The sequence below is a fragment of the Heteronotia binoei genome, chromosome 5 (assembly GCF_032191835.1).
Source record: "Heteronotia binoei isolate CCM8104 ecotype False Entrance Well chromosome 5, APGP_CSIRO_Hbin_v1, whole genome shotgun sequence".
Lineage (NCBI taxonomy): Eukaryota > Metazoa > Chordata > Lepidosauria > Squamata > Gekkonidae > Heteronotia > Heteronotia binoei.
Genome location: NC_083227.1, coordinates 109102610 through 109121284, shown reverse-complemented (window position 1 = coordinate 109121284; position 18675 = coordinate 109102610). Strand labels below are relative to the sequence as shown.

General features: G+C 43.5%; 1 protein-coding gene across 6 annotated transcripts in view; it reads left to right on the top strand.

The window, feature by feature from the left end:
* The window catches only part of BSN (bassoon presynaptic cytomatrix protein), a 383958-nt gene extending 379528 nt beyond the window's left edge, over positions 1-4430 (top strand). For all 6 annotated transcript variants that reach the window (XM_060240047.1, XM_060240049.1, XM_060240050.1 and 3 more), the window contains exon 12: positions 2197-4430. The gene's annotated coding sequence lies outside the window, so the exon portion shown is untranslated. The remainder of the gene's footprint in view (positions 1-2196) is intronic.
* The last annotated feature ends 14245 nt before the right edge of the window (positions 4431-18675 follow it).

Here is an 18675-nt window from a genome sequence, read left to right as displayed (position 1 = left end):
ATCGGTGAAAGTGCAGATGGAGGGATAACAGAGGCTAAAAGATTAAAAACCAAGTTATGCTTCTATATTAATATAACCCGGGATAGCCTATGAAGGAGTGAGGAAAACCCTGGTACAAACAGCATTCTGATAACATGGGACAATGGGGGTAGGGGGTAGGTAACCTCACTTTATTATAGAAATGAAAAATAACCTGAGATAAAACCAAGGGTGAAGCTGAGTTTGGTACAGAATGTCATTTCAGGAGCAGGGTTCAATCAGGATTAAAGTCTTAGTAGGGAATCACACACAGAGACAGCAATGAACAGATTTAAGAGAGCTGATGGGACATGAGCTAAGACAGAATGGAGGAAGAAAAACAAATTGGGCTGGGAGAAATGCAGCTGAAGATCAGAGTGGAGAGATTTAAAAGAATTAGAATCTTGACATTGGTATAAAATATGACAGGAAGCTGGTGCAAGGACTTGTGGGACTTTTGCAAGAAATGGAACAGACAAGGAGAAGGAGTCACCAAAGGAGATAGTTGGAAAGGTGGGGAATCCAGGAGAAGACAGTGCTTCAGAAACCCAAGGAGAAGCTGGATTCCAGGAGCAGAGTATAACTGGTGGTATTAAAGATGGAATAAGTATCTGGAAGGAATAAGGAGATGGATGTAGAAAGTTAGAAGACAATACAGTCAAGAAACCAAGTTGGTAGTGAAAACTGGTGAACTGCAGATTGGAGACTGTGGAATGTTTGTGTGGCTGAATAGTCATGGACTTGGCAAGTGTAAGACAGCTTGACAGAGCCATGGTGATCATTAGAGAGGGGAAATCTTGAGGCAGGGAGATCAAAGTCACAACAACACTAATGGAAAAGTTGAAATCACAGGTGACATGAGGGGAAAGGCAAGAGGCTGCTGCAGCAGAGGTCTCATTACTATGAATATTCAGACTCCTGCAATTAAAGTTGGGAGGCTGTGAGAGGAAAGGAGCAGAAGTAATCCAAAAGGCCCAGCAGTAAAAGCAGAAGTAATCCAAAAGGCAGAGCAAATGTTTCCTATTTGTGCATCAGGGCATCATAATCCCTTCAGTGTTGCAGGACAGTTACTCTGTCATGTGCATAAAGTGGTCAGCATGATGTAAATGGATAGCAGACGGCATGACAGGAAGCACAAAATGAGGATATTTGCCTCTGACTTTTACCAAGTGAGACCACATCCTTTAGTGTTCATTTTCAGTAGTACACAGCTGTGGCCATTCTTGGAGCAGCAGCTGTGATTTGGAACCTGCTCTGTGGAAGCAGCAGGCACAATTTTTGCTCTGTCAGCAGAAAGCAAAGGCTATTATAGGAGAGGGAAAATAAGGAATTGTTTTAAACATTGCTGTGCTGAGCCTCCCCCCCCCCCCCCAAAAAAAAAGGCTGTGTGCCCCATATGCAGAATATTTCATTATGCAGTTAAAAGATATACAGCAAGCAGCTATGCTACCTCTGAAATGCAGAATGCCAGCAATCCAGAGCTACATGGGCCCTACCCCACCAGTCATATTCAGCAAGAGAACTGAGAGGGCATTTTTGTCCCGATAATTCTAGCCCATGGATGTTAAGAGCATATTCCCCTATACAGCAAAATCTTCTTTCATGGCTCAGGTTCTCCATTTTAGAGAGCTCACTAAATGACTGGCTGCTTAAAAAAAAATTAAGGGGGGGAAACTGGACTTATACCAGCTGAGGTAAGTGGGTAGCTTCTTACAAATCCTGCCTCAGCCCATACAATGCTGGGTCTTTATCCCAGCTGAATGGAGAGGTGAGAACAATAAGCAGGGCTCTTTGGGAAAATGCTGAATATCATTTTATCCTAATCTTCAGCTAGAAACTGTTGTATCAACATGCATGGACAGTTGAACTGATGGCTCAGTTACTTTGATACTGTCCTCTTTCCATTGGGAAGGAAAAGACTTGAAGCAGCGGAATAATATAAGAGTTTTTAGGTACTATTCTTGGTGAATACCCCAGAGCAGGGCTTTTTTTGAGCAGGAACACAATTCCAGCTGGCTTGGTGTCAAGGGGTGTGGTTTAATATGCAAATGAGTTCCTGCTGGCGTTTTCTACAAAAAAAGCCCTACCCCAGAGGGGCCAGTAAAGTGGGTACCAGAGTGTTGACAGGAAACAACATTGCTATAAATATATTTCTGCCTTTTTTTTTGTCTCATCAAGCTTTTGAAACCATGGAAAACCACTAGGCTGAGACTGAAGGTGGAAGAAGTCTTTACACATACATCTGCCTGTGAATCCCATAAGAAACTTCTTGAGGACATCTGAGCCAACTGTCACAAAGGGCTTTCAGAAGCCATCTGTTGTCGACATCATGGTCTATGTCATGTGAGCCCTTTGGGGTGAAGGCAGATCCATGGTCTGAGAGATCATGTAGAAAAAATGTTTACAGAACATGGGCCCATTCCAACTTGTCACACAGGCTGGCTGCTCTCAGATGCCGGAGAAGATGTTTGGGACTCCAGAGACTATTCAGCGCTGTGGTTCCATTTGTGCCTAAGGTCTAATCTTGGGAGCCATGGCCCTTTCTTGAGATTATACACAGAGTTTCTCTCTCTTACTGAATTTTAACTCTAGAATCTTCATAGGTTTTTCCTGCTCTCCAAGATGTGCTTGAATCGAGGGCTGGGAGCTGGATGCTCCGTTCTCCTTCACATTCCAGTTTGCCCTGTCAATCCCCTCTACATGCACAGTGTTTGTTCCCTCTCATTGTCCCTACAGTGGAAAACTCGGGACGTAGAGAACTTTGACTAGGACCTAACACTGTTTCACTACTGAGATAAAGAGGCCATAGGACTCTGAAAGGCAGTGCATAAACTGGCTGAATTTGACTGAAGCAAATGCTGGCCAGGCATGTCTATCAGCCACCCCAAAGCCATCCTGAAGCCATTCTAAAGCATTCAAATGGCAGTGCTTTTCATTGTTAGTGTTGCTCATTGTTTTATGTATGCCTGGGGATTTATTTTTATTTCAAAAACAGCCTTAATCATTCCACTTTTATTTACATGTATACCTCATCAACACCCAGCAACTGGGGGGTTGGATTTTATTTTGGGATTTTTGTGAGGTTCTTTTGTTGTTTTTTTAACTTTGTATTGAACATTTTTTTTCCTCTTTGCATTGTACTGAATTAGCACATGGGCTGTTGTCGGTAGAAGCAATAGAGTGCAGAAGGCTATAAAGAGCACAATCCAGTGTGATGAGAGCAGGAGAGCTTGCCTCTGCCATCCTCCTTCCTACTACTGTGCAATTCAAGTCCTTCTTAAGCCATTACCAGTGGGCATGCTCAGAACAACAGAGGAGCTACTTGGAGCAGAATGTCATTGAACCTGCTAGTACAGAGCTCCTTGTGCTGTCACCTGCGAGAGCTGAAAGAAAACCCTGCAAAACAGCTCCTTTTTTAGGCTGTAAAGAATTCAGCAAGTGTACAGTTGCTCTGGTTTCCCATTTGTTTGTGCTGTCTGTTTTTCTGCCCGTCTCTCGTCCACGCTGAGCATGCTCAAGAACAACAATTCATTGGCGTGACCCATAGGAGCTTCCATTCACCATGGGTAACAGCAAAATGATTCTCATGTCTAATGTTCTATGCAATCAAATAACAAAAATTTTAAAAAACAACTGTTAATATTTAATAAGTTCAATGTTATGTATAAGGATTTAATTGCAAATGTGCTATTGAGAAACTGGATAGATATCTTTATATCGAACACCTGTGTGTATGAAGTTTTCCATTAGTGGCATGCTTGACCCACTTGAGGGACACTTTTGCCAAAGGGTAGCCATAGAGCCGTTGACTGTCTCTGTCTGTTGTAGAGCATGGCTTGCTACTTCTCTGCACGGTTTCATCTACTTAGAATGCTTGCAGTTCTTTGCTTGAAGTTAATTTTTTCTCTCTCCAATTGGTTCATCTTCTCTATTGAATGCCATTAGCAGATTTATGCACTTGTTATTGAAGGCCTGTTAGTGACACTGTGAAGTGTAATTATCCTGCAGAGTAACACCAGATGTTCCCCACTGAACTGTATTAACTCTCTCTGCCTTTTGCCACTTCCTTCCCTGCAGTAGCCACTAGTCCCAGTAGTCCACTACTAGGGGAGCCTAGGCTTTGTCTAGACCTGAAGCACATTCTTCCTGACCAAACATGAAGTACAAATTACTTGGGATCACCACCAGCCATGGAGGTCCTCCAAGAATGGGATCCACTGATGAACTCTGTAAAGACAATCTGAGCAGCTCTGGCAACAATTAGTGCCCAGAAACCATTCAGTGTTTCTTTCCTAGTTTTAGTACCTGAGGACCAACAGCAGTGGCTGCTGTTCCCACTACTGCAATATAAATGAATAAAGAGCAACTGAACCAGGGCTCATGGGGCTTGCATGCTGTGAAATAGTTTTCAGCAGAGAGATTTAGCCTTAAACAATCTGGGCGCTCAATTAGGCATTTACCCCCTTTATCCCAGCAGAATTTTTTTGATGGCCCCAGTACTCCTTTTGGCATTTGGATAGTTAAAAAGTTTAGGCTGAGGCTGAATCCAACAAAGATGGAGGTTCTGTGGCTGGGGGGGGTGGTACTTTAGGGCTGGGGCATGGACTTCCCCCTCTTAACACTGGTACAAACTGTCAGGAGTCTGGGCATAGTCCTGGATGCCTCCTTAACCATAGAGGCCCAGGTCATTAATATCACCAGGCTGGTATTTTTCCATCTATGTCAGGTGCAGCAATTAGTCCCTTTTCGGTTTCGCCACAACCTAGTCATAGTAATCTATGCAATGGTTACCTCCAGGTTAGACTACTGTAATTCAATATATGCTGGCCTGCCCTTGAGACTGACCTGGAAGCACCAGCTGATCCAGAAAGAGGTGGTGCATGTCCTGGTGGGAACATCATGAGTGGCATCTATACAACCTGTGCTGCACCAGCTACACTGGCTCCCAGTGGAGTACTGTCAGGTTCAAGGTTTTGATGTTGACCTTTAAGGCCCTGAGCGGTCTGGGACCTGTGTTTTTTCAGGACCCAGAGATAACGGCTGATCTTGACCAGGGCCAGGATCTTTTCAGCCCTGGCTCTGACCTGGTAGAACGCTCTACCGGCTTCCACCACAGCCTTGTGGAATTTAATGCAATTCCACAGGGGCTTTAAGGCAAAGATGTTCCACCAGGCTTTTGGTTGAAGACAGCAACTGTTTTCCATCATAGCTGGCACCCTCCTCTTTTCTTCCACCGTACCCACTTCAGCCTCCTCTTTAACCTGCCTGGGGGATAGAAGAACAGTCTAGAGTGGGGTTTAGATTAAATTATGGAGATGACTAAATTGGGATTGATTGATTGATTTGTTGATTTTAAGGTTTTAATGTTGTTTTAATAATGTTATGCTGCTGTTGTTAACTTGCTGTAAATCGCCCAGAGCCCTGTGCAGTCAGGGATTGGGTGATTCAAAAATTTAAAATATATATTTTTATTATGACAGAGGAGGATTCAAATACATAGTACTCGGTGACATGGAGACCTTAGGTGATGTACCCCATAACCAGAGAGTGCTACTTTGAAATACAATAAGGAAAACTATAAATGAAGGCAGCTGTCCATAGACTCTCAGTAATGGGTGATCAGAATAAGGTCATGCTTTGCAGTGAGTTAGGACAGTAATAAATTCTCTTTGTCCTCTTAACAGTAAGCTTACACAGCAATTACTTGCGCTTCTGGTTCATCAACTTGGGGTTTTGGTCAAGATACAGCCATACTACATACAGAACTTTGGTTCCATTCCCCCCTGCCCCCATGATGGTAGTCCATGTAGTCTCAGTATTAAATAAATATCTTCCTTGAGAGGCAGGAATACAGTGTGTGGAAGATGTCACCAAGGGAATCTGGTCACTAAAGGAAACCTCCACATTCAGAGGCAGTAAACCTCTAAATCCCAGTGCCAGGAGGCAATATCAGGGGAAGGCTGCATCCTCTATACCCTGTTGTTGGATCTCCAGAGGGACTGGTTAGCTGCTGTGTTAGACAGGGTACTGGGCTAGATGGACCATTGGTCTGATCCAGCAGGGCTCTTATGTTTTTATCACTAGAAGCAGTGATCCAGAGTAGCCAACATAGTGTACTTCACCAGCAAAAAATCATTTTTTGGAACAGGACATAGCAGTTGATTTAAGCTTTGGCATTCATGTTGGAGAGGAAGATGAACGCTATATATTGCAGTGCAAGCTACCTCCGTTAGTGGGTTCCCAATAGTGTTGATTGCATTTGATTGCATTTCTAACACTCACCTGGACCAGACAGTGCCTCACCCTGTTGTCTCATTAGAGCAAACGTCTGAAAATGGGAAAGTGCTAGGTGCTTCCTCTTGGGCTTGGGGCTACCAGCACAGCAGCTGAGATAATTAGCAGATGAGAATTAATATCCCAACAGGACAGAAGCAAAGGGCCAAGACTTCTATTGGAACTGTGCCCAGGGCAGAAGATTTTCATGGCCACCATGGGTTCCTGGCAGCTGTTTCAGTTAGGATGGCAAGATGGGCCAGGGACACTCCTGTTTCTCTCCCCCCCCCCCCCGCAAAAAAAAAGGAATTTGTTTCCATTATGAGCTGAGCAGGCCAGTTGGAAGCAGTTCTGTCTACCAGCCTTTCTCAACTACATAGGCCTCTTTAGCTAGGGACTCCCCAACAATGACAAGTGCATAATCTGAGGATGCTTCTTCAGGGCTCTTGGTTGAATTTGTGTCCCTTACAGGTTCTCTCAGCAGTGGCTGCTAAAATCCCCTCCATCCCTTCCATTGTAAATATTTGTACAGTGTGTATAAAAGAAAAAGAGCACTACTCAAGTGGTATGAAGAACAAAAAAAAAAAAGTAAACTCATAGGCCCTTCCCGTGGGGCTCCATCTCAGTGACCAGCACACCTGCCAACTCTTGCTTTCGTGTACAAAAAGATCGACAAACAAAGCCTGGTGTTTGTGGCTGGCTCCTTTGGACTGTTCCTCTTCTTGCGAAGCATAGCAGAGTCTTGTAGAGTTGTTGTGGCTGTCACATGACATGTCCCTTCCACATCCTCCTCACCCCTCTTACCTGTCTCTTGAGTTGTTTCTTTTTCTCTCTACTTATTTTTTATTATTTTGGAGGTGGGAAGGGTTGTGTATAAAAAACAAACCCCGTCAAACAAAAGAAGTTTACAGTTGTAAGTGCAATGACCTACAATCCTTTATCTGAACATTGTAAATGATGTGTGTGTCCTGCTGTGCTCTGTGAGAACTTATAGTATTTCAGTGTACCACCTCATGTATTGTGACTCCATATGGGAAGTTGCCCTACAAGGTATTTCTGTGGAAAACAGAATAAAAGGACTTGATATGATTCACAAGGTGCTCTGGTTTTGTCCCTGCCTACTCAGAAGTCTTGAAGTTTGTGTGGTTTCTCTCCATCCATGACTGCCTAACTTTCAGACATTCAGCACACCTGCTTCCAAGGCCTGCAGTGCAGTCCATGAGCTTAGAAGAATGTAACTGTTTAGGATTGCACTGTTATGGCTCACAGTTGGTAGGTAAACCTGTACCTGGACTGTACTATTTCAGACCGCAGGTGGGAGTCACTTGGTTGGAATCTCCAAACATCTGGGGGTTTTGTTTGTTTGTTTGCAGGGAATGTGTAGTTTTGAACGACAACAGGCCAAAGCTGACAAGCATTAGAAGACATTTGGCACTGCAGTATAGCTGCATCCATCATAGTCGTCATAGAGCGAGCCAGCAGCACAGGCTGTCTTGGACAAATTAGGTTTGGAATTTCCAAGATCTGAACGATTTGACTGGTCACAGGAAGTCTTTCTGCATATCTGCAACCCACATCGTTGTGCCCCTATCACATCATAATCAAAATGAAGTGTGCGACAGAAAGATGCACTCAGATCTGTTGGTTCTAGGAAAAAAATATGTGCTATGCACAATTGCTCACATATGCACAGACCTGAGCTTTTCAATCCGCCTTCAAAAAAGGAGGGGAAAAAACCTGCACAAATTTGTCCCACTGATGGGTCATTATATGTTTGGGTTTTTTTCATCTTGATTTTCTCTACTCAAGGTGGAACCAAACTGGCTTTACAATATGAGAAAAGCAACCACTGCCCATCAAATAGAAAGAGTCTATCTACAGGCACAGGGAGGAGCAGAACAGGTGGCACCAGTTGTTCTCTTGATGTAAGCTGTCTCTCCTCAAGTGCCCAACATCATGTTTTCATAAACCTGGAGATACAAGGTTAGATGCTGTTCTTCTATGTATACAGTTTTGCTGCACAGGTGAGTGTGTGAACCAGCCTGAAGAAACATGCCAAATTAGCGTATATGCACACTAGTGTCTAGTCTGCTTCTTTGGGAGAAAATGTCAATCCTAAAAGTATTATTGTGGAACCTGAGCAAAGCTATCTACTGTATCATAGATTTAATGTTCTTGTCTAACTCCCATGCAATAAAAGAAACGGGGAGAGGGCTAAGGCAGAGATTTTTGCAGACAGGGGAAACCACACATTTACAGAATATATAAACTGTTAAAATTATGAAAGGTGTAAAATACCATGTACAAATACTGCAAACAGGATGGTTCCTTCATGGTCTTCTCATGAGAACATCCTGTGAAATTTCATTTGCCATTTTTAGTTGTCACAAGGCATCCACTGTTGTGAAGGGTTGCTTTGCCACCCCAGAAAGACATAGTGGCAACAGAAGCCGTTAGGATGACCATGTAGGGTTAGGGGAACAAAGTAGGGGGAAGGAAAATAGTTCAAAAACCTGTGGGAGGAAATTGGATGAAACAGGCATGAAAAAAGGTTGGGCAGGTAGGAAGTCTGATCCAGAGCGAATGAAGCGAGGAAGATTGGGGAAGCAGGTGCAGGCAGGAGGGGTGGGGAGCAGAGACAGGAATTCCCTTATGAGTCCACTTGTCTTTCAATACTTCTCAAGGGAAACCACTGGAGCGCAGATCTAACATTTAACATCAGCCGTTTAACATCAGCCACTGCTTATCCCCAAACTACTAGTAAGGAAAAATTTAGGAGATCCTACTGCATGTTGTCTCATAAGAACACAAAAACAGGACTGCTGTAACAGATCTGTGGCCCAAGGAGTACAAAATTCTGTTTTACACAGTATCCTTTATTGTTAAAGAAATCCGCAGTGTGATAGGAAAAGCAAAATATACATTCTAACCACTATTCCCTCTAAGCTAAGTTAGTGTGAGCTAGATCACAGTTTTTTAGCCTCCAGCTCACACATTTTTGTCTTAGCTCAGGAAAAATGGCCCCAGAGCAAACGAATTTATGCAGTAGCTCACAGCTTTAATGGCAATAGCTCACAAAGTAGAATTTTTGCTCACAAGACTCCACAGCGCAGAGGATTCTAACCAGGATATGCAGAAGGCACATGTTGCCCTCCTAGAGGTTGGAGAGAAAGAGATCATGAGGAGGGAGCCATAAGGAAAGAAATCCCTAAGAATAGTGATCTAAGTAACAAAGGGATACACTCTTGTCAGAAGAGACGAGGAAAATAGAAGAATGTGATCTGTCTACCTTACTAGTTCTACTATCTCCCCTTCATGGGGTTGTCACCTTTGAGCTGAGAAATAACTGGAGATTTTAGGGGTGGAGCCTAGGAAGGAAGGGGCTTGGGTATGGGCAGGACCTCAGTGTCATATAATGCCATAAAGTCCAATCTCCAAAGCAGCCATTTTCTCCAGGGCAACTAATCTCTGTCACCTGAAGATCTGTTCTAATTCTGGAAGATCTCCAAATCCTATCTGGAAGTTGGTAAGCCCGCCTCCAACCTTGTAGATGTTTTTGGTGCACTGTAGTGTCCTCCGCTTTTAGCAGTCAACAAAGTATAGATGCCAAGGGCTTCCCCTGATGTTGCCACCAAGCCTGGTACAGAGAGAGAGAGAGAGTTTTGTTGACTTGTTATCCCAGGGCTCTCCTGAGTGCAACTGGGTTTGCCTCCCTCTTTTTTACTGTGTTCATGCCTTCGTGATCAAATCTTTCTCAGTAGGAAAGTAATGCGAACTATTTAGATGAGAGATAACAACAAGCCAGTGAGGTGGATTAGGCTGAGAGTGCGTGTCCAGACCAAGTTCACCCAGCACATTTCCTTTGCAGACTGGGGATTTTAACCTGGGCTTCCCATATAAGTAGGCTGATACTGACCACTATGCATTGCTGTTTTTGTATTCTTGTACTGCCTCATAGGAGTTGTAGTTATTTATTTGGTGAAGACTATAGTTGTAGACAAACACATAGCCCTCAGTCTGTGTCATGGTGCCTTCGCATGTGCCAGCACATGAAGCAAATTATTTACAAAAGCTTGCAATGCCCAGCCATTTCCTCTGGGTCTTAGACTCAAAGCAATGACCATGAGATTTCTGTAATGAATATCAATAAATCAAAAGTAGGTTTGCAACTTACAGATACACACCTGAACAACACCTGAACAGCATACTTAAGATTGCTACAGCACATTGTCTCCTGATTTGATGCAATAATTCTGAGCAAAAGGTGTCAGTTATCAGAGACAGTTAAATAAACAAAATATTACAAGAGTGCTAATCTTTTAAGCATATTTTATTTCAAGTTTTTAAAACAATCTTTAATTGTGTTTGTGTCCTTTATAAAGTTTATATTTCCATTACCTAGCATTACATTTTATGACACACATGGCCTGGCCCAACAAGGTCTCATTAATGTCAGATCTGGCCCTCATAACAAATGAGTTCGACACCCCTGCAGGTTTCTAAATTCAGCTGTGCCTCTTGCACCTTCACTAAAGCAGACTTATACAAGCTTTTGTGTGTACAAAGTGATGCACCCATGAGCAGAACTGAGTTCTCTTTTCATAACCAAAATAGCTGAGCCATTTCTACCTTTGTGCCATGGCCTCTGATGTACAATGCAACCTATCCCATTAGCCTCCCCGCCCCCCCCTTTTTTTAACATCTAGTTTCCTGACTTGGCTTCCATTTGTTTAAAGCAGTCAAGGAAATAAAGGAGCTGGTCAAATGCTTATTTGTTGGGAGGGGGAGGGGTTTTGCAATGTTACCAACACTAAAATAATTTTGCTTTGCATTCCCCCCCCCCCCCCCCCCGGAAGTTTACAAACTAAACATTTGGTTTTCAATACTAGCTTTTAGAAATACAGAACTATAACATTACCATGTTTAGTGCCTATGTTTTTCCAAAGGTAAACCTGTATTTTTCTGTTGTGTCTGAAATGCTCCTGCAGAGCCTGCCCATCAGTTGAGATGAGCTTCAAAGGTCCTGTCCATGACACACCTCCTTCTGAACTCAGATGGCTAAGCACCCTGAGAGAGGCCCTTCTTTCTCTGCTTTGGCACCCAGTACAGACATTCATTTGATGCCCAGCTTGTTGAGTCCTATGTGCTAGGCAGAAGCATTTTTTGTCCTCCCAGGTTTCTGCTTAGGTTTGTTGCCTATTGCTTTTTGGTGATGGGGGACAGTCCCAGGAAGGTCTATTCAGAAGTAACTCTAATGTTATTCCTGAAAGTGTCCTTAGAAGGAAAGCCTTGGTTTTATACTCCTGCTTTAAGGTGATCTGCAGCTGGTCAATTCTATAAAATGGGGGTTGCTCATTTATCGTGTGCTATTTCGTTCAAATGTACTGTTAACTGGTTTCGGTGCTGGAAGCCAAATAATTATTAATAATTTAATAATAACACTGAAATAAAATCCATTCCAAAAAAGAAAAAAATTGGGAACCCTACATTTCACAAGGATGTCCCAGTAGGGTTTTTGCTGGTTTTTCATCTGCAAGATGCTGTTCATTTAAATTATACCTGAGCGTATTACTGCATTCCAGGCCAAACTGCATAGAGGAGCCAGGCTTTCATGAGGAACAGAAACTAATGCTTCTTCCTCTCTTTCACTGGATTCTATTATAAGCACATAGAAACACAACCCATCCAAATAAGCTGCAAAGGCCTTGGGCATGAAGGGCACTGCCCCATACTGCTCATGCTACAGTGCCTAGCTGCGGGATTATGATGTCATAAATGAGGGCCAGTGGGTCTGGATCATGTAGAAAAGGACTTCCCAAAGGCAGTTAATGTCATCTGCATTTGATCCCCACTACAATCTGCATGCTCAGTCATAGATACAGAAGCATCTCAGGGTTGGGAACAGAAAAGCTGGAAGAGGCTTCCTAATCTCTCTGCACACACACCCCCCCACACACACCCCCCCCACACACACACACACCTGCCATGAGAGCTGCTGGAAAACAGTACTTTTGCCCGGATTACCCTTCATCAGGCTCATGTGCATACAGCTCCTTATCATAGCTACACTAGGTAAGCATCAATAGAGCAGAACCTGGGTTTCATGGAAAACAGTGCTAGGTAGGCTCTGCATCCTCATGACATTCACTGAATGCCCTACAATCTCCTCTAGTGGATTCATGCTCACTTTTAAAAGGAGGAATAACTGAACACATCAGTAGCTGAATGGGGAGCCTGGATCCAAGAGACATTTTTCAGCAGGTACTGACTGAATCCCAGTGAATTTAAAGCTGCTCAACACTCTGCCATCTGTGAATAAAGCCTTAATAGCCACCACCAATAAATGATCCAGCTCCTCCCAGTTTTTAGACAGGGGGAGGCATGGGCTTATACACTGAGAAAGTGATGATCATCATGGACATTTTACAGAGCTGCTTCTCAGACTGCTTTTTCAGTACAAGGATAAATGTATGCATGCCCACACAGGTCCACTGGAGTCAAGCCACTTCCTCAAGACACATGTATGTGTAAATGGCATGCGGGAGTGCACACAGCTTCATCGGCACTGACCTGCAGTTTGGGGCACAGCTGATAGCCCATCTTTTTAAAAGCACACAAAATGCTTCCAGAACAGGAAGGAAGTGCCCAGAGGCTACTACCTCCAACCCTGATACATCTCCAAGGACTCCGTACTGAGGCCCATCAATGCCATTGCTGCTCTCTGAGAGAAGTTTCTTCCCTCTTCTTATTTTCTCCTCAATTGTGCTGCTGTATGCGGTGGGCCTCTCTCACCCACCCACCCCATACGGACACAGCTCCCACTCAGAGCCTAAACAGCCATCTGCCACCCAGTGCTTCGTGTTGCAGTTCTGAAGATTAGGAGCACACAGGAAATGCCAGTCAGGATGTGTCACTCATCATTACCCTCCAGTCACACTGCCACAGGGCTGGCTTCCCACTCAACTTCACAGGGAGAGGGCTTCTGACCCTGGAATGCTGCTGGCTGGATTAGTAGGGGGAACTGCTCCCATAGAGATCTTAGTCATTAGAGAGATGGGTGGGGGGTGGCCTCCTGCTACCAGATTCTTTCATGCATATTTACAATGAGCCGCATGCAGGCCCTGAAGATGCACAGCTTTCTTGTGGGAGTCACATAGCATGTGCTATTCCCCATTCAGAACTGGCACAGGAACATTTAGTCCTACACAGCCAGCACTGGCAAGAGTTGTGCGAGGCACCCCTTGTTCGCCAGGAGAGGTGGTTGCTTTCTTTCCTGGCACTGTGAAAATGAAGTGTATGCATTTTTTATACATCAAATTTGTCCTGAAGAAAACTGCAGTTTTATCCAGTGGCAATGCCAGAGGGACAATCAAAACCAGCAGACTGAAATCTACAGGCCCGTGTCATCAAAATCAATTGTTTGGATCTTTAACCATACTGTAGAATGCTACATAGCCTATTTTTGTATGGCATTTTTGTAAACAGCTTTCCTCAGAAAGAATGTATATTCTTGTCCATCCTTTTGTTAACTCTCATTACTTTAAATTCCTGAAGGAAATTTTGTACCTCTTGTCTGGCATCCTTGAGTTTAAATATTTCATTGATTCTGGATATCTTACGAAACTAAGTAAAGTATTGGTGGGAAGTGTTGCCACTGGTCCTTCACCCTTTCTTTGGCAGTGCACAGAACAAAGCCTATCAACATGAAATTGAATCTGAAGGAACAGAGAGAGAAAATCAGAAGGTTTCAGCTCTTGTATAAACAAACAATCTCACTGGGCTGTGTTTGAATGTCTATTACATTTCTTGTGAACTTCAGAAGTATCCATAAAGAAGTCTAGATACTGCAATGTGCTCAATGTGAGCTGCCCTTGAAGACTGTCTGGAATTTACAGTTGCTACAGAATGTTGCTGCCAGAATGTTGACTAGAATGGGTGATAGAGGCCATATCACTCCAGTCTTGTTCCATCTACACTGGCTTCCAATTGCTACCAAACTCAATATCAAGTTGCTGGTACTTGATCTTTAAAGCCCTGTATGGCCTGGGATCATTCTACTGTAAGGACTGCCTCCTCCCGTACTAACCTATCTGTACACCGTGGTCATCTTTGGAGGTCCTGCTTCAGTTGCCCCGGCCATCTGAAGCTAGATGGGTCACAACCCAAGGGGAAGGGCCTTTTCTTGGCCATGGCATGAAAACCCTGGAACTCCCTCCACAGGGAGATTTGTCTGTTTTCTTCTAATGGTGTCTTTCATCAGTAGGTAAAGACTTCTTTTTTATTTTCTCCGCCATATCCCCAATAGCCATTACTGGCTCTTCTTGTTTGTGTTTTTAATAAAATTGTTTTATTGTTTGTACTGTATTTTTAATTGCTTGAATGTTTTGTTTTTTTAATGTTCACCGCCTTGTGGACTCTGATATGTGAAAAGGTGACAAAAATGTTTTAAATACTGTCCTTCCGCTCTGACTTGGTTTAGATGCATTGTAAGGCAGTGTGTATTCTGCACTTTTAGAGGTAAGAAGCAGATCTGCTTCTCAACAGTGTTTAAACAGAACCTTGTAAGGCTTCTAACAATAGCCAACCCTAAGGTCCTACTTCTCTGGAACTGCAATACCAGGATTAATGCCAGCAAAACACAGACAAGAGCCTATGCATGCCACCAGCAACACAACAGATGCCAAAATGCAAAGTAATACCTACAGACACATCCCTGGCAATTCTGCCAGCACCCACCAACCACAACACTTCACACCAATGACACCCCCCCCACACACACACACAGACAACAAGGAAGGTACCAAAATGCATGGCAAGGGCTGGATGATCCTCTGACATCACCCAGTCCAGTATACAAATCCAGCCAGTCAGAAAAAGACCACAGTACCCACATGGTGCTGAACATAGGTTTCACGGAGCACCCAGAGCCTCCATGTACAGATAAATTGCATAACACAGCACATGTGTATTACTCTCTCTCTCTATAAAGGGAACCAGCATTTTGGAGGGAAGGGGCACAAGCACAAGGAAGAATAAAAGCTAGAACAGCAGGCAACACTATAAGCTGCCCCCAGTGGGAAAAGGCAAAATAATAAGAAGCAGATGTTAGCTTTTGGCAGTGATGTGCATGTGTGGCCCCACCCAAATACCATGGCCAATTCTGGAAGTTTGATGGCAGCAATATTAGATGGAAAAGTGAAAATGCATCAAGATTAGAACCACGGTCCTGTGTTCCAAAAAGCAACATGCTAACCACACAAGTGCACACTGGGCTCCTGCAGCACAAGTCTTGACATCCACCACCACAGAGATCCATCCAAAGGGGCTCTGAGGAGCCATAATCAGAGGGCCGGCACAGGATCAGTTCCTATTTTAATCCCTGACCCTGCCTCCCAGGGTAAAGGGCTGAGAAGAGACATACAGGATAGCACAGTGTGGTAGCATCAAGAATAGACAGCCTCACTCAATGCATTATTAGACGTGCTCATGCTCAGACAACTACCTTGTTCTGCCCTGTTCTTCTCACCCAGCCACACACAACCTCTACACGCAACTCATCACCTCTGTGCTCTCTCTGATTTTATCCTAAGATACCTTGTCATCTATTTCCCATGACACAAAGGTTGGGTTAATCACCCCTAGCAGTAACAAGGGATAGCTTAGTCACTACTGCATTTTGTTTTTAATTTGGTTAGGCATCCTGAAAACCGCTTTGGTAAAAGGACAATGATATAATGTGCTCCAGAGGCAATGCCATGGATATAATGCAGACCCTCAACCTTGGCATGGTGCTATGGTAGGAAATCCACTCTTTCTCATGCGTGCCTTTTAATGAGGGCATCCAGGCCATTTTTAGCCCTCCCAGGAAGATGCATTAAATATAACGTTTTAGGGATTCATACTAGTAAATTAGACCATACAAATAATCTCTGAAGCATGATCCTAAAAAATGGAGTGGGAGGAGAAAATGGGGATCTGAAGAATCTTTCATGTGCAAGAGAGTCTGAGTAAACTGGCTACTATCCTCTCCAGAAGAGAGGTGTTAAAACTGTAAATAAGATGCTGACATAGTGTCACGAGGCAGTGAGGGCGAGGTCAAGGGCTTCAGTTGTATTCTAGATGGCTGCTTCCAGGACATGTGGGTCTTTGTGCCCCTGGACTGAGAAAGTCAAACATGGCTGAGCCACATATGGCTATGCTGCAGCACTGTAGTCTGTGGAAACTGCCAGCTTTAAAATACTTTGGGTCTCACAAATTATAGTGTTGAATTTAAACATATCACCATTTTTATTTTTGCATTAGGGTCAGTACTCTCAAAAACAAATTCAAAGTAATTGAAATCAGTTCAAAGAACATAATCTGACAATAAGATAAACTGCTTCAGTGACAGCAATGCAATGCAAACAGTAGGTGAGCGGAAATTTCTGGAAATCATGTATGTTTTGCATTTCAAACAAGCAGCCAGATGCTTGTGGAAGCAAGCTTTGGGATTCACCATCTCTGTGGGACTAGCATACTGCAAATCACACAGCAAATAAACAGACAAGTTTATGGTAAAAATAATGAAATTTATTGATATAGGCAACTGAATAATCTAGAATACAACAAAGTTAGGAATACATACAAAAATAAAATACCAGAATTTGTCTGACTGAGAGAAACACAGGCTCAATTTCATTCCAGCTATGTTACGGGAAGCCCCACTCCAAAGATGGCCTGTTTGATTTGCTCTTTTGTACAACACCTTCATCTTGACACTAATAAATGTTTTGAATAACCCATGAACAAAAGTCCAAAAGTGGATCTCCACCATACCTCATGGACTTAAGCCTCCAGACCTTGGTCTCAAGCACAACCTATCCCATTTTTCCTTGGATGGCAACTGCCCACAGAAGCTAAGCAAGGGAACAATTTCACTGAAAGGCATACCAAAAAAATGTTTCTGCCAATGTTGTCTGACACAGTGCTAATAATGCAGTCCTCTACAACCAGCAATGCATTCTACAAAAGGGCTCCAGTTCAGTGACCACACACCTGCTATGTGCAAATCTCTTCCTTACTGGATCGATGAATAGCAACCTCCACTCTGGGAGTACTATTAGGGAATCTTCCCCCCTTCCTTTCACTCTGATCTGAAGCTCAAAGTGTATGCAAAGCAGCCTAATTGGGGCAAGGACCCTCCCCTATCAATATGCTTCTTGTCCCTGTCAATTCTTGCCGCTTCAAGTTACCTCACATAATGTCTCCTTTTTCCAATCAGAAATCCAATGCCATGTCACATAAGAACAGTACACAACTGTTTTCATTCTAACAATCCCCCAGAGAGGTAACCAGTTAATTCGCTAAACATAATATTTTACCAAAACTGATTATCTGGAAATTCAGTGACCACATATAGCCACACATGCAGTAATATGATTAGCTAAATCCAAATCCTTGCCACGCTGCTTTTTGAAGACGATGACTTTACAGCTGAGTGTTTCATACAATACAAAACGCAGTATGTTTCCAAAGTCTCACCTTTCCTTGTAATTAACACAGAAGGCCTGGAGGAAAAAATAGTAAGAAAGAATGGAACAGCTGTCTGGAGGCATCCTGTCCTACAAGCATTAACAGCATCAAAACTGTGAAACCAAATAGACCAGGCCCTCAAATACGGAGTCTGGCTCATAATATCTGGGAAAAGCTTATGCATCTTCACCTGCCAGGAGGTGGGACAAGGAAAAATCTGTTTGTCCAGACTCTATCACAAATGTTCAATATATGATATAGCTAACGATACATGATACAGGGAAATTAGGGTATAGAGGACTCCTGGTGCTTCTGATTTTTTGGGGAAGCAGAATGCTGAACTAAATAGATCATTTATCTGCTCTCTGGATAGTGACACAATTGCTAAAGTCAGCTATGGTAGTCTACCTACTGGCATTTATTGCCTGCTATTTTCATTTGGCATCTGAAATCATTCCATTCTGCAGGACATAAGGGCAGATGGACTCACATTCTAGCAGTATCTGAAAAGGTGAGCAATGACTCACAAAAGCTCATACCCGGCCAAAGGTTGTTAGGTGCTACTGGACTCTTACTGTTTTCTGTAGCTACAGGCAAAATAACACGGTTACCCATCTTGATCTAAAATTGCTAAAGGGGAGGCAAAGGGAGATCATGCAAACGAGTAAGTGGGGAAATAAGAGAAGGGAGTCACCCACCTGGATGGGCTACAACGAAACAAATCATCCAGCCACAACCAGTCCTCCCCGTTCCCCCCCCCCCCGTTCCTACCTCTAGTTACTGCCCAGGCTCCACCCCGGAAACGGAGATTAGAACTGTAGACCCACCCCTCTTCGCTATCGATAAACTCGGCCCCTCCCATCTTGGAGCTTT